The sequence below is a fragment of the Rhea pennata genome, chromosome 5 (assembly GCF_028389875.1).
Source record: "Rhea pennata isolate bPtePen1 chromosome 5, bPtePen1.pri, whole genome shotgun sequence".
Lineage (NCBI taxonomy): Eukaryota > Metazoa > Chordata > Aves > Rheiformes > Rheidae > Rhea > Rhea pennata.
The window spans coordinates 41665354-41692057 of NC_084667.1; the positions used below are offsets into that span (position 1 = coordinate 41665354).

Consider the following 26704-nt stretch of genomic DNA (forward strand, 5'->3'; position numbering starts at 1 on the left):
AGGATCTGAAGAGCATGTCCAATGCCAGTGGCAGAAACAGGAGCAATGACATTTTCATTCAAAAATAATCTCAGTATTCAATAAATTGCCAATTACACACCTTTCCTAAAATCACATTTTAACTGACAGAGTTTAAAACTTCTGAACTACTTATGGAATGAATTACACTCACCTTCAATCTGTTTTAGCCGCCATACACACCTGAAATAATTAGAATTGCTGCACAGAGCAGCAAAATCAACTTCCTACCTTTTATCTTTGACATTTTCAGGCAATTATGATGAAACCTATCTAGGACATGCTTCAGTGACATGGTTAGGTCACTTGCTAGAATATTTCTACATTTAATCTACATATAAAGCCTTCTGAAGACGGAACATCAGTATTTCTTGCTGATATTTGAAAACAACTGTAGAAACAGTTGCTTATGGCAACTTTAACAAGATTAAGCAAGGAGAGAAAACATTTTTTCCTACATGAACAAAAATCATTACCATGCTCAGAGTATTATTCCAAGTCAACATGAGCAAGCACTGCATAACTTTGAAAAAAAATTAATCTCTTTCACATCTATCAGGAAGGTTCTCAGAGGGGCTGACACAAGGAAACACAGCTTGAAAAATGGTCTGGGCTGCAAGAGGAAGATTATCTGTTGTGAGGTTGATCTACTGCCAAGAGCAAGCATGCTAACTACAGCTAGCCTTCCACAAAAAATTAACAGAGAAAAAGCATCTCCAAAAAAACCCAAAGAGGTTTTAATTGGGATTAAAAGCACTTGAGTTTGCAGTTCTGAATGCATGACCTCGGAAGAGGTACTCTGAGAAATGCTTTCTCTCTTATGTGGTTTCTTTAATGGCATCTTCACAACAGTATGGGGGGAGGGGGGACTAATTCATTCAACATGCATTTGGCCTCTAGCTGCTTAATCAAAACATTTTTCTATGACCATTTAATAGTTGGATCACATTGAATCTGTTTTGACTAGAAGCAGCGCCACTGGTTTTTCACATGTGGATTTCATTGCAAAATTCAGGGTTACACTGGAGAAAAGTTAATTCAAAGGAGAAATGAGAACAGCGACTTGAGAAAAAGGGTAGTAATCTTTACATGGGTTCCCCCTCCTCCCGTTTCTCCCCTCTCTCTTTTTTAATGTTTTTTTTTTTCCTAATTTAAGAAAGGATACCTACATCAATTTAATATTTCACCTGTCCTGGTGAGAAGCAGTGCTGTGAGGGCCATCCTAACTAAACAAAAGAAAAAATATCTCCCACACATACTTGGCCCTTCATTCTCTGCAGCAAAACAAAACACACACATAAGCATGACTCTGTGCTCTGGCACATTACAAGCAAGGATGAATTAAGTCCCAAAATATCCTAGAAATTTTGCCAATGACTATGGCGAGTACTCAGGTTTGCTGCACACCTCACCCTTCTGGCTGCAACAAAAGAAAGGGTTTTGCTGGGTGCTTCTGTTTCCAATTACTACACAAAGTGTAAATACAATTTTTTTTACATATAAGCCCCAGTTTCAAGAGCAGTCATCACTGTGCCAAGCACAGCACAGGGGTGGTAGCAATTAGCACATGGTTCACTAGAGCTCATGCAACAGGGGCTCACTTGATCACCGAGATAATTACCAGGACCTTTTTACATCTCCAGAACACAAGATCATGTGCTGAAAACACTGCAAGGTCATGGTAATTATTTAGCATTTGAGGAGTATTTGGATCTGCTGTACCAGGTGGGTGGCTCTCACGCTCCACCTAACAAACCAGCAGAGATTTGCAGATGGACGCAATGCTGACTTGGGGCCCAACTTCCAAGTTCAAAGCAGGTAAAGAGAAACATCTTCAGTGCCAAGTTTTTTCAAGTCTGCTAAATGCGCATGCATACAGAGCCTAGTAACAATCTGTTATTTCTGGAGCAATGCAGGGGAAAAAATAGGCCTTGGGCTGGAAGGGAATAAACAGATTCAACACATAGGATGCTATTCAGAAACATGCAGCAGAATTCATTACGTTACTAAAAACTTCACATTTCAACATAAAGTCATTTCCATTAAGCACATGAAGTCCAGCTTAAAACTGAACTTGGCATGATCTTACATGAAACCTGGCCAAAAAAACATACAAAAAACCCCATAAGCATCACACTGTCAGAAACTCGCACTTTGGCCAAGCATAAGCACTACAAAAGGAGCCTTTCTGCCCAAAGTTCTGAATATGAGACATTCTGCAAAAGGAAAACTGCTTCCATGTTCCTGCAAAATGACTCTGGGGACTCCAGAAGCATTGAGGAGACTCTTTTAGACTCTGACTAAAGCAAAAAGGCCCATAAAAATCAGAAGACAATGTGAACAATGCTGAGCTATTAGGTCAAAAATGAAAGCTGCTGGGAGAGAAGGGGAAATGCCCACAATAGCTTTGGGAAAGGCTGCCTGAAACCCTCAGGAAAGAAAGAGAGACATACTTTTAAAAATTCAGGATGACTGGCACTTAAAAGTAACACAAGCAAAGTACATCACTTTTGTGCTAGAAACTATAGACAAAAAACATTCATCTTGTTTGGGTCACTTATTCCAGCTTCCACAAGCTCTTTTTTTTTTTTTTTTTTTTTTTTTTTTGGTCCATTTTAATCTACAAGTGTATGTTAGCAGCTTTCTTCTAGCTGGTTTGGAGACTTCTGCAGCTTGTGCTCAACAGGGGAAGCTCCTGCTGCAGCCCCACAGCCTCCCCACCCTGTTCCTTTTTGCTCCTACCGCAACTCCCACACCCGGGTCGAGCCACGGCGTCGGGGCTGCTGGCACCGTACGGCGAGACTGCCTCTGCGTAGCACCGAGCCAGAAGGAAAACAGGGCATGAATGACTGATTGTGGGGACGGAGGGAGGAGGTGCACCAACCGCTGGGCAAGTCGGGCTCCATCCTCTGCAACTCCACTCTGTCTCAGTGGCGCATGTTAATCAATGCAAGGGCACAAGCCAAAAAAGCAGATTGCACAAGGCAACAGGGCAAACAGCCCACAGTACATGAGACTCCTTGAGTTCAGATCAAAAAGCTCTTTTTACAAGGCTGGAGCTGTTTTTGCAACAGCTGGACAGGAGGAACAAATGGAGGCAGGTTAGGCAGTGCCTCCTGCTCGCTGGGGTTTGTGTAAAGTAAGGCTTATCGTAAGCCACCACTGAATATGCAGCAATACAACATATCTTGGCGTATTTAAATGCAACCTACTAAAACACTGATTCTCTGCTCCTCCTTGACTCTGGTCCTTGCTGTGCAATGCAGAAGTAAACAAACACGTGGGAAGCTGAGAGCAACACAAACAGCAGCAAGATGCTTCTGTTGCCCGCCAAGCACATAACCAGCTCTGCCCTCTTAAAGCAGCATTCAGACAGTTACACTTCCACACTGAGCACACTCAGCAAGGCCCAAAGAACAGCTGTCCAAGGCAAACTTAAACACAGATACTTCTGGGATCAGTTAATACACCTGGAAACAGTAGTCAAATCCTCCTGCCTGTATTCCCATTGGAATAATCAAAGTATACAACAGGCCCTGCTGCAGCAATTTTGCAGGGTTAGATGGTGTAAAAATAGAAGTAGCTGGCGAGCCAAAGTTCTGCTGGAAATCCACAAGAAACTCTTCCCTTAAAGTTCCCATTTCCACCTGCTTCCTCAACCTCATCTTCCTAATGCCTGGCAGGCCATCGCAGAGCTCCTTATCCGCACAGGCTCAACAGTACTTGGAAAACAAAGTTCAATCGCAGCTGTACGTCAGCCAGCAATGACTGAACTCTAGTCCTCTTCTACATTTAAAAAGCCAGGAGAAATGCAAGACAAAGCCAGAATGGCCAGAAAACTGGAGTCAACACTGCCTGCACCATCAGCAGCATTCCAGAGCCAACAGGGGATCCAAGCAAGCAGCCAGAACTTGAGTTTTATAAATCCTCAGTACACTAAGCCCAAATCATCCAGCAATGCTGTCACTCTCCCTTCCTTCTTTTCAATTGCAATAACTATTTCCCTATGTCTCAAAGACCCCAAAATACTTCCTGTCCTTTAAGGAGCCAGCAATTCCTTTGAGACCAGCTTAGGCTGACGACAAAGCTTATCAGATGACAGCAGCAGGACTCTAAAGCAGAGAGCTAGCATTCGTCTAGAAGCAGCACCATTCAGACAATATTAAAGCAAGGAACAAAGCACAGCCAAAACAAGTCTGGATGAGAGCTGTATTTTTTTTTTTATCTGAGGAAAAACAAATAAGTTGACTGAATGGAAACTCAGCCAAAAAGGAAAAAGCAACACAATCATTTGCCAAACTGATAAAATATTTGATAGTCCGCTGTGCTTCTAGCTTAAAGAGAAAAATACAGAATATCCTTAGTGTTTTTGTTTCTTTCTTTTTCTGAGATACGTTTCTTGGCACCATGCCTGTTTTTCACCTGAGGATAAGTAACACGGAAAGCAACATAAAAAACCCAGCATGAGTGACAGCTGAAAAGCAGCCATCTGTGTGGGTGTTTCTCTTTCCAAACCAAACTGAGTGAAAAGGGTTTTCCAAAGAGTCAGCCAAGCAAAGGGTAACTTCATAAAGCATCTCTGTGGGATCCAACTGGGGAGTATGCTTCATGCAAATATCATGCCTAAAAAATTATTCCCTGCTGCCCACTACCAGCAGCCCTTCCAAATGTCCATTAGTCTCTCCTTTCCTACCCTTCTTAAAAATTGCAGTTAGGAACCACTGTAAAGCATACTTTGCTTGGAAAGCAAATGCACAGAAAGAACTTCAGCTAGCCTGCAGGGCCCCTCTGCATCAGGCCACTAGAATGCTACCCATGCAATGATCACCACCACCACCACACTGCAAATACAAACGAGTCATTTTCTTAGCATATCTCAGATTTCACCACAACTGTCAAGCATCGTGTTGGCAAATAATTATATAGCAAAGCAAAGCAGGAGAACAAACTGAGTGCATCTCAAGGGATAAGTAGTGGTTAGGCAGGCACCAAACAACTGCATTTCAATGAAGACTACAGAAGAGTTCTACATCTGAAAGGAAATTCACCGAAAGGCACTTAAATTTGCACTGTCCTAGTTACAGAGTGCTGGGAAACCAGGAACCACTAAATGCCAAAAAACAGACTTGCATGTCAAAACTGCTCATCTACTTTGAACCAAGTCTTTTCATTTTTAAAAGCTGTGATCTGAGCACAGGCACAGCAAAAAACAGCTCTGTCCTTCAGCACTGTAACCCTGATATAGCCCTACTACCACTGCAGCCACACACAGAGACCTGGATCTCAAAGTCTAGCCCCAACATGGCCACTCCTTGCTTGCCAGACTATCTGGAGCAAAAGGTTACCAGCCAAATGAATTCTTGCCCTGTTCAAAAGCCAGAAAATCTGCAAAATAAAAATACAGACTAGAACAAATTGTGTCTGACCTTCCTCCAGGGCTGTGTTCACAGCATCAGCTCTGTGCACCCAGGAGGATCAGTCTCCCGCTATTGGCTGCGAAAGCACCATAATGCCTCAGCTTAACCCAGCAGGGACCCGCAGGACGGGCTTGGAGGAATCCTCGCATCGGACCAGAGTAGGGGCAGTCAGAAGTTGTTCAAGGCTAGACCAGAAAACACAACAAGTGATGGACACCAGCATCAGCTGTGGTGAAAACTCGAACTTGCCTCCCTTCCTAAGCATAATTTCCAAAAGCAGGGAATTTGCAGCCTCCTTCGGTAACTTGTACTAGTACTTGGCTATCTATTTGAGGAGTTACACCAGCCAAAACAAGCACCGAACTATTTATGAAAACAGCTAGACAGCACCAAAGACATGATCATCATGATGGGCTGCAGAACTTGGCATGAGCTGTTTGCAGTACTTAGTTTTACAGGGCTTCAAAAGTAACAGGACGGACTTGGAGAAGAACATCCACTCATAACTATTAAATGCACAGGCACACACATTGGCTCTGGTCAGTGAATTTGTGTTTTCTGGAAACTGGGAGTGTATTCACACGATCAGCTTAACTTTATAATCCCTATCAGTTCTTGCCCTTCTAAGAAGCAGCCCAAGAGACACAGGCAACTTGAAAACCGTGATGCAAAAGAGAGGACTGTCACAAGCAACATAACACTTCTAGCTAAAACTAATCATCAGATCCTCACTTAAGGTGAGGATGTTCAATCCATCATCCTGGGAAATGTGGCCAAGGGTGGAGGGCTTTTTCTACTGTTCCTGAACAGCTGGGCTCTGGCACATTTCTGACTGAAGCTGTTTAGCTTCAGCCAAGCTTTTTGCAGAATGGTTCCCTTACAATTGTTGGAGATAGGGTATTGGTTTAGGTGTACCTTTAGTCCAACTCAGTATGGCTGTTTTCACAGCATCTCACTCAGCAAATTACAATACACGCCTATGTATTTCAAGTGTAGTACAATAATACCAGTAAAAACTACCTGACAGGAGAAATATTTTCCTAATGGACTACTCAAAGCCAGAGGCGGATACCTCCTCCAAGCACTAAACATCTAGGGTGAAATCCTCCTTGCAGTCTCAAAGCTCAGAAGAAAACATTGACCCATGGTTGCACCGAGATACTTGCTCATTTCGTAACAAGCTGCTGTAAAAGGAAACCAAGCTAAACTGTTCACATGCTCAAGGCCATTTAAAGTAGAGACTTACTTGCCTAATGTATAATGGTGCTTCTAGCATTCTGAGGGTACAAGACAAGGCAAAAGAAATGTTATCCAGGAAGAAGGCCACGATAAGATAGGCATTCCCATAAAACAATTACCTGTATCAGGAAAAAAATTAACACAAACTTTTCCCAGAGAAGTTTTTCAGAATTAAAAAACCTACATATCCAAAAAGTCAGATTAAAGGACAATTACACTCTCCTGAATCTAATGCTGTATTAGATTTAACTGCTGCAGCTCTTCCAGAACTTGAGCAATACGCAGAGAAAACACTTTCCAGGACTGTTTATTTGCTTCAGTTGCATTTTTGGTTAATCACAGGATCAAACGGACTACAAAAATTGATTTGCCACTGATGGAGCCAGCAGAGCCACCACATCTACAAGATACCGCTTTCAGACTTTGGGGAGGTAGAAGCAGCATGGGACTGACTGCTGCAACAACACAGACACTTGGAAAGACACACAACCACACAGCCCTCATCAGGCAACATGTTCTGACCTACACGTTAACAGGGAATTTGCAAGTCCATTGACAAAGAAGCCTGCAGGCCTTTCCAAGAACCACGGAAAACAAAGTAGCTAAAACAGACAGATCGTTTTCAAAAGTAAGATGATAAAATATCCTAAGAACACATAAGTTCTCCTGGGGAAAAAAGGAGCACTTAATTTCTCTCCATCTTCCCAGGAAGCTAAGTAGGAAATAATAGAGTTCCCTCACTGCATAAATTCTTCTATCAAGTTAAATTAGATTCATTCCTCCAAGAAATATTAGTGCTCTAGACAGTTAATGGGTGCTGTTCTCTTGATCCTCATGGTGCTTTTCCCCAGATGACTGAAACAGTACTTAAAAAGTTTCATCCTCTATTTTTTCACAAAGATGCATCTCTTATCTGCAGGCCATACTGCTCAGCAGAGCAGAAGAGAAGCAAAGAACATCCACTCCAAATGAATACAGAAAATCCTAGTGCTATATGTCCTCTCTTCTGTTTCCAAACGTTCAAAAGAAACTGGAACTCAAAAAAATCCTCCCTGTTTTGTTAATGGAACTGTAACAAACCTGCTGTGCAATTCTCTGCAAGAAGCTATGAAAAACAGAACAAAGCAAACTGCAGGGGTTAACCTGCAGGGCAGCTACTTAAGTAGAAGCAGCAGACAACAAATCATTTATACGCACGTGGAGCCAAGTCTTATTTGTCAGAGGAGCAAGCATCAAAGGCTTTGAACATATTCATCCACTCCCTGATGTCAGCCTTAGAAGTCTTGTTTGCAGTGTTACAGCTACAACAAAGATGCTTCTATAAAAGGAGTAGTTATAGCATCAGGAACATGCCAGGACAGGAATTATGGGGGGAGAGGGGGAAGCTCCCTGCGCCTCTGAAAGGTATTTTTCGCATGTAAAAAGCCAGTTCAAGACCCACAGTGGTTAACTGCACGAGCAACGAACGTACTGGAGAAACAGGTGGTGTGTCCAGAGGAATCCCTTAGACCATTTCAACAAACCACTTACAGAGTCATAAAGACCAAAGAGATATTAAATACCAAACTGATAACATCCCACACTGCAGCTGGTCATTGAAGCAACCAACCTTTTGGTTGGACCCTGGGCAACAATTGCTGTGTTCACCTCTGCACATTATCCATGGGATAACTCAACTTTCACACAAATACAAAACACCTTCCCATAAACAGACATTTCCCATATAAATTATTCCAGGAGAACACCACAGACAGTACATTCTTTACTTCTGTGGCAGCTGACATGAGGAAAAACAGCAGCAATTTGGGTAACCAAACCCCAGTCCTCCAGCTTCTGCCATCGGGAACACAGTCTTGTGAATACACAAGTATCTACTACTTGAACAACTCTCAACTATTTAATTACCCATTGCAGCAAATGCAACATTGTTCTTAACTTCAATTACCAATCCTTATGCTCTTACAAGTTTCTCAAGTTATTTTTTTCAAATCAGCAGTTAGATTTTTTTTTCTAGCTAATGCATTATTTTCTCTCCTCCTCCCTTCCCTTACCCCAAGTATTCAATTAAATTGCTTCTTTTGCTTTCTTTGCAAGTTACACTGCAAATGCTGAACTTCTGCCAATTAGACAAGGAAAGTCTTGACTAAAAATAAACAAAATTTCAGAAAAAAGCTCCTTTCCAATAAAATGTTGTAATTAATACAAATAGAGAAAAAAAACAAAGTCAATCTACAGGTATGCATAAGAATGAAGTTCAACAGATAGCTATCCAACTACAATAACTTCCCCCATCTTGAGAATACCAAAAAAAGAGGAGGAGAGGGAGGATTCAGAGGCCATGGGTAAAATCAAGTTTCCATCTCCTTTTTCAGCTTCCCTCTCACCTTCAGCTAGCAGATTTGTGACTGGCAAGCAAATAGCAAATACTCACCTTTACCAAGTCACATTTGCTCCCTGGAAACACAGTTTTCGTAAGAGCAGTGAGCTTCCCTGTTCTTTACCAGCCCACATTCCTCCAAGAGGCTAGGCAATGGCTTTTTCCTTGTTCCAAAATTCAGTTCGTCTACTGTACTTAAAATGCTAATTCAAGCATCACTTTACATAGTCTGGGGATTATTCCATCCTATCACACATTGTCTCCATTTCCTACGAACCAAATTGATCATTACGCACATGAGAGGAAACAGATGATAAACTGTTCCCCACACAGCCAATAGAGAAGGCAAAAAACACATTACAGGAAAGTCACTGCAATACTTCAGGCACATAAGAAAACTGCATGTGCTTTCACCACCTGAGTCACTGGAAGTCTGTGGAATTGATTCAGCACCTCAGCAGGAGTCTGTGGATTTGGTTCAGCATCATTTCCCCCGACGCAGGCACACCCGAAGCAGCTCTGCTAGCACAGAAAGCAACTCTTACCTTCACTGTTCCCCCTTTCATTACATCTCTGCCATTAAATAAAGGTCTTGCAAGCCAGAAGGTCATTTAATTAAAGGAAAGTACAAGTAAATGGCTAGGACTGAAAGCAAATACTCTACTAACTAGCTCTGCTTTAAGCTCAAAAGCGGAGGGAATGTCCTCTTGAGGGATGCACTAAACTCCAGTAAAGACATCGGAATTAAGTGGAAACAGCTTCACCCCAACTCCTACTCCTCCAATGTGTTTGTCACACCACCCAGGTAATCCTGGATGAACCAGGTTTTCAAGAAAGATTGCTTCCCATAATTCATTTCATTCTTTAGGAAGTCTTGCCATCATAAGAGGTATTCCACTGCGCTAACTTCTTTGCTCTGCGGTGTTCAAAACTCAAAATCGATATGTGACAAACAGGATGAAAAAAAAATATATCTCCAACTCATTTAACTTCTACTCATTTGTCACTACCAGCCCTGCCTCAAAATTGAGGGGATGGACCAGGTGCTGTCAAAGACTCACAAAAATCTTACCTGCTACAGTTTTTAAATCTTTCCAATTCTTTCTAATTCATTTTATAAAGCAAGTTAAGAATTGTTTTCCTACAGTCAAAAGAGCCATTTCAGACAGGCCAAATCTCTTTCAGACAGGCTGATCTCTTCACATTCACCGAAATTCCCCCAGCAGCATTCATTTACACATCTCGGACCTCCCCTGAGTGACCACAAAAAGCAAAATATTCCACTTCAATTCCAACGGTCACATATGGAGCATTGCCTGATCGGCTGGGAATGTAATTCCAGTTACTAAAAAAGCACCCTGTGACCCAGCCCTATCTTTTCTCCTCTTCAAATTAATGCCATAATTGAAATCAAGGAACACGTGGACCTGTTGGTAGTATAACAAGGGGCAATTACTGAGAGCATGTTTGGCATCTTGGTAACTGCAGTCCACTCAGAGAATCCACTTACATTGCCAAACAGCTTCAGAGAGGGCAGATGGGATTTTTCAGCTGAGCGCTGATGCCTTAAAGCAATAAATATATTGAGTAACTCGAGCAAAAAGACACATTGGGCAGCACAGCAGAGGCATTACTCCACTGTTCCTGATAGCAATCAGAGGCAGGGCAGAGCAATTATTATCCAAGGAGGAATAATCTGCTACAGGCTGTGCCTGCTCTAAGTACAGAAAGCTTAAGAAAACAACAGCAGATTTGTTCACACTGCAATACCAGCGTAAGAGCAGCTTCCTCCTGCTGCGACTTGGAATCACAGGTATAGGCATGCTATAGGGGAACCCATTAAAGGCCATCAGAGGCAAACAAAGCAGTAAGCCGCAGCAGCCCGCGAGCCAGCAATGAGGATGCGATTCACAGGCTGCTGAAGACAGCTGAGTGCCTCCTTGCTGGGTGGCCGTGACTCAGGCTCTGCTGGGTACATGGCAGAGCCTTCGTGGGCAGGGCGAAACGCAGGAAATGCCAGCTACTCTCCACTGGAACATGGATAGCTTCTCCACAGTCCATCAGAGTTGCACAGCTCTTCTGTCTGCAAATGCTAACAAACCGTATTTCTTTTTCCCCAAGGTGTCTCACACACTGACGTGCCTAAGACCTTATCTAGAGGCAAGCCCCAACTCGCAGCCTCATCGTGTTTGATGAGGAGGACATGACACACACCTGACGTGCACTGCCACATCCATGCCAGGGGAGGGGAATGAAGACAGTCCAACACTGACAAAACTACAGTTTCTTGTGGTCTAAAGTTGGCATCAGTGACTAACTGGAAAAAGCCACTAGCAGTGAAAAGAAATGAGGATATGCTCAGTGCTGTTGCTTCACCAAGTACTTGTGCTTTTATCCATTCATCAAAACTGCATGAACACAATAGTGCAGAGAGACAAAGGTTGTTTTCCAGCAATTGCTGCAATGAAGTTTCTGAAAGAATTCAATTTCCAGAATACTTTTTGGTCACTTCCTAGATGGCCTTATCTCATGGCCTGAAACCAGCTCTACAAACAAAGGCAACACTTCCTTTGCACTTTCCTCTTTCCAAAATCTCTTTCCAATCCGCTTGTTGTGTCTGCAGACTCAGAGCTGCTCTCAGCAGCTGCAGCAGCTTGCCTAAAGCCTCTGTAGCTGCTTCCTGCACAGGATCATGCAAAGCCACAGAAACACCACTGCCACAGGGGAGGAACAGAGAATATCAAGCCAGGCCCCTCCTGCTAAACCCTCTCCATGTTTGTCAGGTGACACCAGGTGGTTTTAAACAATTCATCTGCCACTAACTAATATAACAGGAAACAAAGCCAGGGCAACTACAGTTCTAAGTAAGGGAAGAGAAAGGTTATGCCTACATTAGCAAGCAACATGGCCTCGCAGGAGCAGAGCTGCAGAGGGAAACTCTTGTGCTGAGGACCCAACAGCTACACACACTCAATGAGAACTAGCATGGCCCTGTAGAACGTGTGTCCACTAGTGGTTGGAGAGAGCACTCTCCTATTCAGCTCCACCTAAAAGAACCCAGTTTATATGTCCCAAGACATATAAATGTGAACCTACAATGTGAACCAAAGCACACCAAGCAGTGCTAGTCCCCAACTCATTCTGAAAAGCACACTCCTGACCCAAATTGAAACTGATGCAGACATACCCAATAATGAAGGATCAGGAGAAGCAGTGAGGAAATGTGCGCCCTGGACTAGGAGCAGGCTAAAGCCCTCCCAGCCATCAAAATCCTTCACTCAACCAACTAAGCCATTATAATGCTTTCAATCTGAGAATGCTGTCAGCAAAGTTAAGTACAAACATTACCTTCTGCATTGGTATTTTAACACTACATATGCATGGAAAAAAATATTCACCGCACTGTCAGAATGCTACAAAAGCAGCCTCTCCCATTGTATCTGTCAACCAATACCCATAGGCCAAGCAAAAGGGCAAATTAACAAGCAGTCTCTGGAGCCTCCCAACTTTTCATCCTGCTGTGGGATAGTGGGGAGTAGGAGAGACCTGCACTGTCCCAGGCTACAGATGAGTCGTAAGAGTTTCCCCACTATCTTGGGCAAGGGGTTGCACTCCTCTAGGTAGAAGGCAGGAACTGCCCAAAACCAGAGGAGCTCCACATCCTGTGAGCTGTGCAGAGAGCCTGCCAAGAATGTGGGCCACTTCAACTACAAAAAACAAATCTTACTGATTGATAGCAAATAATCTCCTCCTCCTCCCTTTTCTTTAACACTTAGCAAGGACAGTAAGCCTGGGACAATTCATGATCAGAAAAGCAAGCAAAGAAAAACCCGAACAGAGAAGTAAATATAGATGACCCTGCACAGGGCCAGACTCCACTGCTGGAAGGCTACACATCTTTAGTGGTATATTCATCTTCTTCTGACATCAAATATTACTCTTACACACATTTCACTCGCTCAGACAAATACAGATACTCTCCTGTTCCCCACGAAAAGAACAGCAGTGAATACTACAAACCTACTTGCTCAGAGCATAAGCTTCCCTTAAGGCACTGAGAGTGAGCCTGAACAGGATCCCATTGGCGAACATCAACTGTCAAATCCTGTAAGTATCAGAAAGGATATTAATTAGTGACACTAATTAAAAAGAACAGTTGGTGAAAGAAAGGAAACCAAGTCAGTGTCATGAGAGACCAACGGCTATTAGATCTTTACACTAAACAGACTCCTGCCCAGTCCGTATGTCACAGCTGAGGTACCAAACACGACAAAGATACTTATCCCAAAATCACAGAAGGAAGCTAGGGCAAAAACACAGATTACAAGCCCCAGACCAATGCTATTTGCTCAGCAATGCTTCCTCATTAGCCAGTACACTAATGTTAACATCTAAGTAGAGTGGAGGCTAATAAATTTGATATCAGGGGTCATCTGCTAAATTGCACTACTCTTCTATAGAACTTCTGTAATTTTTTCTAGTCTGTAGAGCAGATGAATCTCATCTGATGTCAGAGCTGTGTTGCTTCTATTTTTTTTTAATTCAGCACTGATCAAAACTGTTTTCTGTTTCTCACTACTTGCTTTATACAGTCCCTTGCATATTAGTCATACAAAAGAAATCTAGCAGCATTGAGTAAAGGCTGCAGCAGAAGTCTGCTCTGCTGCCTGCAGAAATACTTCTCAAAGTGGCCATAAAATGCAAAAGAAGTATTAGAAAAATAAGACGTTTTACTGGAAACATTTACAAACAGCCATGAACAGACATTCTTCTGACCACCTAACTGAAGCTAAAGTTACTATGTATGGTAAGAGAAATCAAACGTGTTTAATATGATTTTACTTTTCCACTTTTGTTCATATAACACAATGAACACAGTGGCTGAAAATTGTCTTCAATTACATTTTAACTGAGAGAGGATTTGAAAGTTAGAGGAAAGCAAGGGAACAAGGACAGCAAACCTGCACAGGGACAGCAAAACTAGGAGAACTTCTTAGAGCAATGCTTCAAAGTACCAAAATGGGAAGGGGAACGTACTGGGTCTTTAACAACAAGCTCAGCCCAAGGACTTGTCACGTACTTGCTGCCAATTGGACCTCACTATAAACTGCAAGATTTATTCATGTACTTTACCTTGAACTGAGAAAAAAACCTTGTTTTTCCCTAGTCTTTATGGAGGACTCACAGACATCAGCAATTACCAATCCATAAGAGCCAAGAAAAATCATAGTTCATTCAATCCCCTGCTTTCTCGCTTCTGTTTTCCCATTATGGAAGGGCTGAAGGCATTTGTAAGGATGAATACAATGCTGAAAACCACAGACTATAGCATAGACATTGGACCTAAGCCTCATGCACAAACTTTCTGTCACTATTTGTAATTGCTCTCCCTTTTGCTTTACACTCGCATCAGAAAAGGAAAGTTATTCAATCATGCTACGTACCAACAGCACTTTTCTTTAAGTAATTAACTGAATGCCATTCTTCTACGGTGGAACATAAAATCTCTACAAAGACCAAAAAAAAAACAGAACACAAATCCAATCTGGCCAATAACTTTCAGTGGCAGGTTATTTATAAAGCACAGAAAGGCAATTTTCTCCCAACAAGGAAACTCATGTCTTAGTTTCATGTGGCATACATTTGAAAAGGGCTGTGCTAGCTCTGCAGGACTTCGTCTTTCTGAAAGTATGAATTTCAGGACAAGTTAGGAAGCAATATGCTAGAAATTAATAACTTCTAAACAAAGGCCATATCATCTTCTATAACATCAACCTTTTCCTGTAGCAGGGCTCAGCCTCTGAGTAATGCCATAGAGAGGCCTGATCTACTTGCCTGGGCTCCTGTTGAAAGAACCATTTCTCCCTACCTCCTCCTCCTCCCTGCTACTAACTTTCATGATTCAATTTCTACTATTAAACAGCATTCCCAAAACATTACTGGCAAAGTTCAAACCCATCTCCTACTGGTACTGCTGAGCAAGGCAAACAGACATGCTTGTAGCTTCTCTGTAAGTCCTGCTGACTGCTGGGTTTAATAAAACCCACATGTGGCTGGCCTGGCCTTCCTTCCCAAAGCAGACGCAGCTCTCAGACAAAGCCTTTGTCCTGCAACAGCCGGCACACGGCTCAGCGCTGAGGGATCAGTCCTCATCCTCGCTATTCCTGAACAACCTTTGTCACCAAGGCTGCACAGTTCCCATTGGTACCACTCCCCACGGGGCTGCTCTCCTCCAGAAACATGGTAATACCTCATGCGACAAAGCACAAGCACTGGAGGACGTGCTCATGTCAGCAAAGCTTCTCAGCTGCCTTTCTGCTGCGGTTATACTTTCCTTGCTGCCAGTGCCCCAGTGATTCTCATCCATCCTCAACCTTGACGTCCAGATATGTCACTTGCTGGCAAGACCAAACTAGTCTAACTCCTAGTGGACATGATATCATTTTATTTCATCTAATATTGCAAATAAAGATTGACCACAGAGCTGAAAAAAGTTACCAGCCAGAGGTAGAGGACCAAGAGATACCAAATGACCTGCAACAGGAAAAGGAAGCAGCATCACATAAGTACTAGAACATGCAAGTAAACCATGAAGCAGAGAAATAGTGAGGCTCTTTGGCACTGTAGGAACCAGAGAGGAGCAGTCCCTCATGCAAGAAATAGTAAAAGAAAAAGGAGACACCAGCCAGGAGAGCATGCAAGTGATTGTGAGGAGACCCAGCCACTGCTAGCTATCTGCTCATCCCAAAGACCAACACTGCAGCTTTGCGAATGCTCCTGGCCAGAGCAGATACAGCCACTACAGGAGACCTGACTTTTTTGCTTGTCGGGGTGACTGCTGTCAGCTTTGAAATGTTATACAGGTTTTGAAATGTTTACGCTAGTTTTCTTTAAGAACCTCCCCCCTCTTCTGTGTCCTCCCAGTGATCTTCTTACTTTAAGCACAAGCAACAGCTCTGGCCTCTTGTAGCCAACAGCATGGCTTAGTTTCTGTGGGTTTTTTCTAATTGTTATCACCAGAAAGGATACACAATTCCCTTGATACAAGCACATATGACCAACTCCTCAGACATGATTAGCATGCTGAGAGCTACCAAAAGTATGCATGCTTTCCAACCACCAGCACCTTGAGAAGTCATAGCCAAGGAAATCAAGCACTAGCAATAAGCATCTACCATGCTGGCTTTACAACCTGAAACAGGTCAGAAAAACACTTATAACCAGATAAGCAGGAAAATAAACCTACCCCTAGCCTCACTGCCAGAGGAGATGACAGCAGATTTCTTGCACTTCGTTCCAGAGCGGCCCTGACATATCAGGCCTTGCTCTGCAGCTCATTTAAGCAGACAAATATTCTGCTTGATATATTTGGAAAGAATGTTTCCTTTAAAAGTAGTGCTCAAAAGTTCCCCCAGAGGGATAGATCCCCTGGGTTAACTGGGAAGTTGAATGTTTGCAGCTGTTTCTGTGTGTATATAAAGCTGTCTATTAACAATACACCTCAAAGGGCTCTAGCAACATCAAAGCCTCTCAGAAACATTAATGCACATTGCAGCCATTACCTCTCTTTTACAGGGAGGGAAACTGAGGTAGAAGTTGCATAAGCAAGTCAACAATAAAATCGCTGTCCGGCTTCCCAGTCACATGCACTACTCATGTACCACATCATTGCCTTTCAGTAAGCAGTTCCTCTTATTTATTCTGCCACTGACATTTCTCTATTCCACAGAAATTCAGACTCTTCTAAAACAGCAGTTTCTACCATCCAGTAAACCAAAGCCTGAGGAAATTGCTTCAAGGTATTGTAAAACATGTTTTCCTTCCCACAGCTACCATACAGCTTGGAAAAGCAGACCTTTCCTTGGACACAGCAACAAACTGTAGCTCCAGCGGAAGCAAAAGGGTCCACTATTCTGCGTTTCTCTTCTCACCTCTGAGGTGCAATCCACCCATCAGCTTAACCCACCTAAAACTCTTGCTGCCAAAATAGACTATCCTGCCTTTTCCCTCTTCCACATGTCTCAGTCATCTCCTCCACATTTGTGGCAGTGAGCACAGTTCTTTTAATCCAAATGGAAACTAGTCCAAAAAAATGAAAATAAAGGGGAAGGAGATAGATTTTTGGCATGAGCACAGTTTGAGATCTGGGAAGCATGACCTCAGGAAGGTGGCACTGGGGCATGCCTAGGAACCAAGATGAGGCTCTTAAGCTACGATGCAGCACTAGGAAGAGGAAAAGCATCACAGCTTTGTCTCTCTACATGTATAAGTCTCTTCAAACCATTTTAACAGCTCTGGTCACTGCTGAATGTGCTCAGCCACTCGCTTTTCAGGAGACTCATCAAAAACTGCTACCCACAGACTCCAGATGGGGCTGATGTGCCCAGCAGCTATGCACGGAAGTCACCTCTTCTTGGTTTCCCTCTGGCTTATAAAAGAATAGCAGGAAGACAAAGTCTCTCTGTGAGGTTTTGTGGGTTTTTGGTGTTTGCCTAAGCTAAAGGATGTTCTCAAGGAGTTTTCAGGAGGTGAAGAGTAAGCACAAGCATAAGCAAAGGGTATAACAGACAGCAGCATGCTGAAAATACATAAGCAAAGTCCTCTGCAGCACCAAAGGTCAAATCGATCTGGACATTCCTAAGGCAGTCACAGAAGCTCATGGAGGGGAGTTTCCAGTTCTTTGCAGAGAAACCCTGGGGAAAAAAAGCAAGAAAAAGCAGAAAGACAGGCCTGAACTCTGAGCCAACCTTTCATGCTGTGCTGCGACCTCTTTCAACACCCACAGGAAGCATAGGTGCAGCTCAAAAGCGCAGCGCAGCCAAAAGCATCTGGCAAGGGCTAGCCTGACCCCAGTACTGAGGGGGTCCAAGCTGCCACCCAGCCACGTTGTTCCCCATCCTCTGCTTGCACACAAGCAGGGAGATAGAGGGGCTCTCCGTGCTGCCACACGCTCACCACCAGGATCCCGTGCAAGGCTGCTGACATGGTCCTCTGATCAGCACCTCTCCAGAGGAGAGGCAAGGGACACCCACGCTCAGCTCTGAATTTTAGGGCCTTGGGCTGGTTGCCAGAATGAGCTTTTACAACCAAACAAGTGACCTATCTCAAAAAAAAAAAAAAAAAAAAAAAAAACAGCAAGAGCATGACCACCCTGAAGAAATAAAAGCCACAACAAAGCTGTGCTAAGGGGAGACAGTGAATAGGTTGGCAGACCTAACAGGACATACCCAGCATCTAAACACAATCACTGATCTTAGCAACAATTTGATGCAGCTCCCCCCACCACACCTCTAGCTTTCAGAGGCAAAGCAGGCAGAGCTGATCCTCTCTTGCTTTTTGTGTTTACATACCGTTAGTCACACAGTCTCCTGACTAAGCAGCTTTGAGGTCCCAGGCTAGCTTCAGCTGGGAAACAGTGAGGGATCTCTACTGCACTCTCCACCAAAACCATCAGCTCTGTCAACCCTCTCAGCACGAACAGAGGAACATAGTTAACACCTGTATATTCAAGCCTCATTTGAACAGCCTTCGCAGAAATACTCAATGCTGTTCCCACACTTAATATATATATATTTTTAATACAGATTTTCTTTTCCTTAGAAAAGCACCAAGCAACTCAAACTGAATTTCTGTGGCATCAAAATCAATAAACCATCAAGGCCTCTCTAACAAAACTGTTCTCACAATCTTCCTGATTCCTGGTAATTATTTCCATGTAACAGCACACTCACATCACAGAAATATCCCAAAGCATCCAAAAAGAAAAGTTTATTTTGAAGCTCAAGCTTTCACCTCTATAGAAATTCCTCTCAATTTAGTATGCAAAAGCAAATGATTAATACAGGCCAATCTTTCACATGGCAGAGTTTTCAAAGTCAGCTGAGATCAGCTGAAGCCACAGAGCTCATGCTAGGCATGACACAAGCACCCTCAGCTGTATTGTGACATTGGTGCTGGGAATCCTCCTACCACCTGCGCGTAACCTCCTGGCAGCAGAGACTCTGGGCTGCCCAGCAATGTGTGTCAGCCGTGGCTTTTCCCCACTGGCTTTGCAGCATGAGAAGGAATCGCAGCGCAGCTCCACTTCGCAGCATGCATCCCTGCTGCCACCAGCAGGGACGCAGCCTCCCACGCACATACCCTTCTGCTAGGTTCTTCATGAAAGGAGAATGGAAACAAACTAAACAGAATTAAGGGAGTCATCCCAAGGCAGCACTAAATCCATGCTCTGTCAGTTAAAGTAGGATAACGCCCAGCCCAACTTTTTCCACTCAAAGCCTGAAGTTTCCAGCAGTCAGAGAATATGGACTAGCAGGGCTGTTCAATCTACAGTTTTAAAGACTAGAGATATGTTTCCCACCCAGACAACTGGATCACCCTGCCAGCCTCTTGGACATCTCTGTCCCTGACACTCCAAGGTAGAAGATCATCCCTGGAAAATCCTAGAGGGTGACTCATAAAACCATTTCCTGAGTGACAGAGAGGGCTGACAACAGCTCATTGTTGTCAAAAAGCAGCAGAGATCCATCATCTCCCTCTTACCCCCTCTTGCCTTCACCATGTCTTCATCCCAGTCACAGGTTCCCTCCACAGTTTCCAGCACTCGGGATTCCTCCTCAAGCCAATTTAACTCCCAGTGACAGAGAATTAAGACCGCAAAATAAGTATTTATATCACACAGGATTCTCTGCCACTTCACTGTATTAAATAGGCTCAGTGACAGGTTTAACAAGCAGCAGAGCTGGCCATGGTAAGGAGCAGGACCTAGTCTGACAGGCTGATACAGAGTAGCAAGACATCTCCTGTTCAGCAGCTGCAGGTGGTTTCATTGATTTTGCTGTGTATAAAGCTCCCTGACCCAGAGGGGAGTAGAAGAGCTCTGCAAGGTTCTCTCCAACCTACGCTGGAGTGAAAAACCTTGTTGTAATAAATCCAAAGAGAGCTTAGCCTCAAATGCTCAAGAAAAACACCCAAACATTTAAGAGGATTTTCTGTGCTGCCACTGGCCTCCTTGCACACTGCCCTCCTTCCACCATAGGCAATCCCTGCTTCAGGTGAGGGGCTACTCAAAACACTAATAAAAAGTGCTAGAAAGGGACATTTACTGACCCCCGCAGGCTGCATGTCTGCACCCTGAAGCACAAGACTGCATTTTGACAATCATTTCAATCCAGGGCCTTGAACATTTAAATTACATTGAGGGCTATGCAAAAGCTTCCTGTGCTTTCCCTGGTCTGCACGAAGTTGGAATAAGTAAGAGGATTCACAGACTAAGCCCAAAAGCAACACAACTGCATAGCTAAGTCTACCCCTCCTCTCAACACTCACTCCACGCAATTTTTCCATGGACACTGGATTAAAGCAAGCCCATTTAAAAGGCAGCTAATTACACATTAAACACACTAGCTGGAGGCAAGTTCAACCCCTCCTGTGGTTAAGATCTTTGAGAATTTACTGGTTGTCACAGCTTTGCATTCTATTCCCCCCACTTTCTGCTTCCAATTCTCCCCACATCTTTTGCTTGAGGCATGAGGTAAACAGAGCAGCCTCCAGTCAGATCTCCTGACCCGTGAATAGCCATCAAGCCACCTCCTGGACTCCTCAAAGTCAACCAGATGCATTGTGAGGTCTCTGGCCTCAAGAACAAGAAAGGGCCTGGAGGAACTGGCTCTCTCATACTGCCATATGAATTAAAGACACAAGAAACTGGATTCAGCATTTCAACAGCCATGTTACTTGAGTCTTGGGAGTAGCACGATGGGCACTATTTGGCAGCAGCTTAGGTAGCTCTTCCCCTGCCTTCTGGATAGGCTGGTACAGTGACATTATGAACCAGATGGGGATACAGCAGTGGCTCAAGAATATGACAGTAAAGAGTAGATTCATTGCATGGCCACCCAAGCTGTTGTATCAAGGCAGCAAGTTGCAGGGAAGTGGCTTAACCAAGCACCAGAAGAGCCAACAAGCAAATCCATACCTTGCAGAAACACATAGGGCTTTAAGCTACAGGTTTCCTTGTGAAACTCACTGTGCAAGTAAGGAAGAAAATGCTGTTGCCTTAAACCAGTTCCAGTAACTTTATCTAGGTGAGCATTGTAAGCAGCACCAATAACATTTGCAACACTTCTAACCCACTTCTAGCATTATCACTTGCAGGAAATAAACATATTACATCCTCCTCGATAAGTCAGCCCTGGCATTTAGACAACAATGCTCTCGCAATTGGTTTCAACTCATTAAACTGAGGGAGGAAGAGAATCAGTAAAAACAAGACACCGCAGAAACTTTATGAAACTAATTTTCGAAGAAATAGAATTTTTGCTTGAAAATCCTAAACACAGAGGTCACTACTGCTTGTTGCCTTCTTCTAGACACTGTATTAAAATCTTTGGCAAGACATGCAAGTAACTCTTCGTGCAACATTCTTCCACTCAAGCTCAGGGCAGGTGTCAGACCTATTCAGGTCAATATAAATGATAGCAGGAAAGAATACATTCCCAAATTTTACCTTGGGAAAAGAAAAACCACACAGCTAAAATTAAAACTTGAGCAGTAAGAAGATACAACTTTTCATGTGAAGAGAGGAAACTTAAAAAGAAATGGTACTAGCTCATACTGAAGACCCATACTTGCATCCCCCCAGCGAGCAGCAGATGCTGCTCACGCATGCTTTACCACGACAATAGTACAACTGTTTTCCGCAATACACCCTCCGTGTTTTCGGCAGCCTGCAGCCAGCACACAGCTTAACACTTGGCAAAAGGCATGCAAAGCATGCCCCCTCACCAACCCTACTAGAGAGGGGAACAACTGTTGCAGGGAGGGAAGGGAAGCAAGAGATGTAAAACCTAGAGCCAAAGGGCACAACTTCACGAGGTCCCACCAATTCCTGCCAAGCAAGCCAGCCCGTAAAGAAATAAAGCAAGTCCGCACGCCTGCTCCAAACAAGGATTGCCACGCAGGCTACTGCTCGCTCACAGGACACAGCGCACGCTCCACCTTGCTGAATAAGCACATCCCACCACCCTGCCTCTCACAGCAGAGGCAAAAACAGCTAGCTGCTGAGTACCTTAACAACCAAGCACTTCTGAGCAAGCTGGCTTTAGTTCTGCTGTCAGGATGCCAGCAGGGCCTCAAGCAGTAAAGAGCCTGAGTTCGTACCAACAGACACCCGGGCAAAGCTGGCATAACTGGGGCCCACAGGAGCCGTGCATCTTCAGCAATGCCGCCTGGCGCTTGCTCCCTGCTCAATCCAACGGCACGGCAGAAGAGGCAATAGCTCACAATCCGGAATTTGCTATTCTCAGGGCTTTTCCATAGGAATACCAAAAGCCTCAAGGACATTTTTTTTCCCCTTGGTCTGATGCCAGCTAGTTTCCTGAAAGGAAAAATCTATGCTGAGCTCCAGGGGCCAGGGCAAGCACTTCATTTGTTTAATTCTGAAGTAGCCAGTACTCATCGGCACAGTAAATTCCCATCTTGCCTGAAGTGCTTGCTCCTAAGCGGTCCACAGGCTCAGCTGCAGCGAGGGAAGCTCTGATTCTCACGCTGTGCCTCTGTGTAAAGCTCAATGGTTAAATGATGCTGGCTCCTGTGTCTAATTTCCAGGATCCAGCCACAAGGACAGCTAAAAATATCCCAATTAACCATTCCTTGTCAATTCAAGAGGTGCTGACATTGCCACAAGAGTATTAAGCCACAGCAAACAGGAAGATGTGGTTTGCAAAAAATCAAACTGGGAAAGCAGCTGGCCAAGAGAATTGGCTGAACTCAAGTGCGGGCTTTTGGTAGAGAGCTCTGATGTGCTTGCAAAGCTTTCATTCCGGTTTGATATAAACACGGTATCATTTTTGTGCTCTTTGCTCAGCATTGATTATACACAGAGAGCTGATCCTGGCTGTAAGAGCCCATGCAAGCTGTCTCTTGAATCAGCTGGCAGCTCAGCTCTGGGGTGTTCTGCATGTCAAGAGTTAAGTGGGAAACTCATTTGTGGTGACCATTACCAAGAGACTGCTGGGCTCCAGGAGGAGCACGGTTTTAGATTCAAGGACTTCTTCGATGCAGATTTAGCAGCAATCTTTTGTCGCTGTCCAGGCTTTATTTGACATCCCTACTTTAAGCTTCATTTGTGGGTAAAATGGGGTACGTTACTCACAGCCATGAACCTAGGAGAACCAGCAAAGCGTCTCAGCTCGAGTCTGAGCGTTCTTTTTATCACAGAGTTACATTTTGCTCTCCTGCGCTGGGTTCTCATTAATAGAATTGCCAGGCCGGCTGCTTCAGATTTAACACTTCCCAAAGACACGAGTTGGAATGGCACCGGTCCAGCCTCGGTCTGCAAGGCGTTTGCTGTTTTTCGATCCTCTAGCGAGCCGCTACTCTAACGAGCCTGACCCCGTGACGCGAGCGGGGGAAACAAAAGAAACAAACACCAACTGTCCAGGACAATCAATATCTTTCGAGGAATACACAGGCCTCTTGCCAATTCTCTCCCAATCCAATTTAGCTCTCCTACAGTACAAAGGATGAAGACACGTGCAGGAATCGTGTGGATGATAAAGCGAGTTAGCACAGAGTGAGGAGAAGCTAATTGACGAGATTAATAATCCAATGGGTTGCTGACCCAGAGAAGTAAGGCTGCTACTCAAATAGCAGCTTGGGAAGGCAGAGTGTTTCCGAATCCACATCCATCTGTTTTCTATTGCTGGATGCAGAGGGCATGCAAGCAAACCCCCAGCCAAGGGGTGCACTCAACCAACTCAGAATTACAGAGCAATTGTAAGCACCACGAGCATTTGTTTTAAAAATACCAATCACTGTGTAAAATGGGGAGCACCCCTTCCAAAGCGTGTTGTAGCAAAACAGCCAAATTGTTAACCTCCACACAAACATCACAGGACCTAATCCTGCTAAAAGGCCACTTTCTATTCACAAAAGCTGTCATACAACCACTCTGAGAGATTTACAGCATGGCACAAACCAGTCCCTTAAACCATCGCAGCATTGCCCATGACATGGATGATCAGGAGCATCACAAGCCAATGAAACTAAAAGCAGATCCAGTAAATGACCCCACCACAAAGCTGTGCTGACACTGCCATGACTTCAGCATTGTAGGGGCTGCTCCAAGCACAGAGCTGCTCATGGAGTGAGATTTTTTCCATCACCTGCAAGAGGACTTCCCTGTCCTTGGCAGGGAGCACAGGGAGAAAATGATGGCTTGGCAGCACTCAAATGATTTTTGCCTGCATTAGTGTTATGAAGCTGCGGGTTCTCGACCAAGTACAAACACAGCTGAGTTTCAGCTGCTGCCTTATCCCCGGGAACGCAAACTCAGGCACACAGTACTGCAAAGCATGGAAAAGATAGCAAGGAGGATGCTTAATTGCACAAGGTAGACATGCCCTTGCATGAGCTTGAGCTGTGGGAGCTGGTCAACTCTCTCCTGCAATTAAAAGGCAGGAAAGCAAAACACAGGAACTACTCCAGCATGACTGCAAAGGAGTCAACAGGCTTTCAATTGCAAAATACCCTTTACACACACTCTTCAGGGTGATTTGGTCACTTCACTGAAGAGAGCCCTATAGCCTAGCATTTTTTAATTCTAAAAAGAAGGAAAGCAATGGTTTTGCCATGAGAAAATATCAGGCAGAACCCAGTTATTAAATCACACCTGCAGTGAATGAGGGAGAGCGTGGATGGGGCTGGTGATGCCACGCTAATCTCAATGGCTTCCTCTTAACCCAACACCCTGCATCTGCTCAGTTTGCACTTATATAATTCAGGCAGCAGACCGCTAAGGGAAAGGAAAAGACACAAATAACACTAGGGACATGAAACTTCTCATCTGGGAGGATCAATGCAAAAGGTAGCCAACTCAGCGGGAAGTATGTTTCCAGCTCTACTGAGCTGGATCAAAGCTGTAAAACTGAGCTGGCAAAACACTACCATTTGTATCTAAGGCAGGTGTGCTTCGGCAACAGGAGATGCTCTTAAGCCTCACCCAGCTTCTGCGTATCAACAGAAAGAAGCAGCTAGATAAGAAATGATATTGCCGAGAAGTGTGTGTACGGGTGTGGCTGCATGTTTCTTTGGGTTCAAAAAAAAAAAAAAAAAAAAAGATAAAGATGGCTTTCCAAACATGTTTGTTGGCCAATCTTCCTTCAGCTGAAAAACAAGAAGGAAGCTCACAGTTATGAAAATGAGACAAGAAAGCCAGGACAGTTTCTGAAAAAAGCTGAGATCATGCTTCTCAGACCCTTTAAAGAAAGATGCAACATACTAGTACATAAAAAAAGAACAAAATGGGAAGAGAACTTAAACTTTCAAGTAGTTTGGATAGAATATCATTCAGAGAAGCTATTAAGAAAACTCTGCAAGAGGCAGAGCCCATTCACAGACTAAAACCTGCCAAAGAAAGGAAATAAGTAATTTTTAAAATTCAGTTTTCAGTTGGAAAGTTGTTGATATAAACTAGTATTCTAATAGAAATTCACAGCCTAGACAATGCTAGCTAAGAAAACGCATCCCGGAAAAAAATAACTTGAACATCTGAGGAAGGACTAAGAAAAACCCTAAGAAGGGGGCAAAACCGAGCAGAGAGTGTTCTGAATCCCACAAAATAATGGATTAAACATTGCCTGACCACGAGTACATCAACGCTACACGAAAGGAAACCGTGTTAAGCACCGAGGCGGTTGATGGAGCAAAAACCCGGGCAGCCCCCAAGGGAATTCTACAGAAGAAGAGATTCGTAACCTCCTTGGTTTACAAAGTGCTTTAGATGTGTCCCCTACACCGTTCAGTTGGGTCATCTCAAAGTAAAGAAAAAAAAGAAGAAGAAGAAAAGAAGAAGAGAAAGGACCGTCGGAGGGGAAGAGCCAGAGCAGAGCCCAGGTCCTGCGCGCCGGTTTCTAATCTCGGGTTCAGCCCCGGACGTTGCCGCCGCTGCTCAGCGCTTCACGCGGCTCGGCCCCGAGCCCAGGAGCCGCCTCGCCATGCTCAGACGCCCCGGGGGGCAGGCCCGCACCCGCTGGCACCCCGTGTCCGGCGGCGAAGGGCCCCCCTCGCCCCGCAGCGACGGAGCGCTGCTCTCACCGGCAGGAAGGCGGCACCGGCGTGAGCGGTTTTACCTCAGCGCGGCCCCGCGGGCACCACCGCGGCCAACGGCCTCGCCCGCGCGGGGTCCTGCGCGACCCCCCGCCGCGCCGCGCCCCGCCCCGCCCCGCCGCGCCGCGCGCGCAGCCCCCCGCTGCCCCAGTCCTGGGCAACCCGCTGCTCCCCCGCGCGCGCAGCCCCCCCCGCGCGCAGCGCCCCGGCGGCTCCTTACCGCGGGGCGCCGGGCGGGCGGGTGCGCGCGAGCTCCCGGCGCCGCCGCCGCGCATCCTCCGGCGCGCGCGCCTCAGCACCCGGCCCGCCGCCGCCGCCGCCGCCGCCAATCCCCGGCGGGCGCGCCCCGCGCAGGCGCGGAGGGCTCCCGCGGGGGCTCCGCGCGGGGGCAAACATGGGACATGTAGTTCCCGGCGCAGCGTCTCGCGAGACGAGAATAGGAGCGGCGCGACAACAGGCCTTTGCGGCGCCGGGGAATTAGCTCAAATGGTAGAGCGCTCGCTTAGCATGCGAGAGGTAGCGGGATCGATGCCCGCATTCTCCA

At 44.9% G+C, this 26704-nt stretch overlaps 1 protein-coding gene and 1 non-coding gene across 3 annotated transcripts in view; one reads left to right on the top strand and one right to left on the bottom strand.

Annotated features, from left to right (window-relative positions):
* Positions 1 to 26437, bottom strand: part of LOC134140620 (USP6 N-terminal-like protein) — a 101547-nt gene extending 75110 nt beyond the window's left edge. The window contains exon 1 of one of the 2 annotated variants that reach the window (XM_062576056.1): positions 26381 to 26437. The gene's annotated coding sequence lies outside the window, so the exon portion shown is untranslated. Of the gene's footprint in view, positions 1 to 13071; positions 13113 to 26380 lie in introns of those variants that run through there. The other variant, XM_062576057.1, reaches the window with a different exon arrangement.
* Positions 26438 to 26631: 194 nt separating this feature from the next.
* Positions 26632 to 26704, top strand: TRNAA-AGC (transfer RNA alanine (anticodon AGC)). The gene has a single exon. It is a non-coding gene; the product is annotated as a tRNA-Ala (tRNA).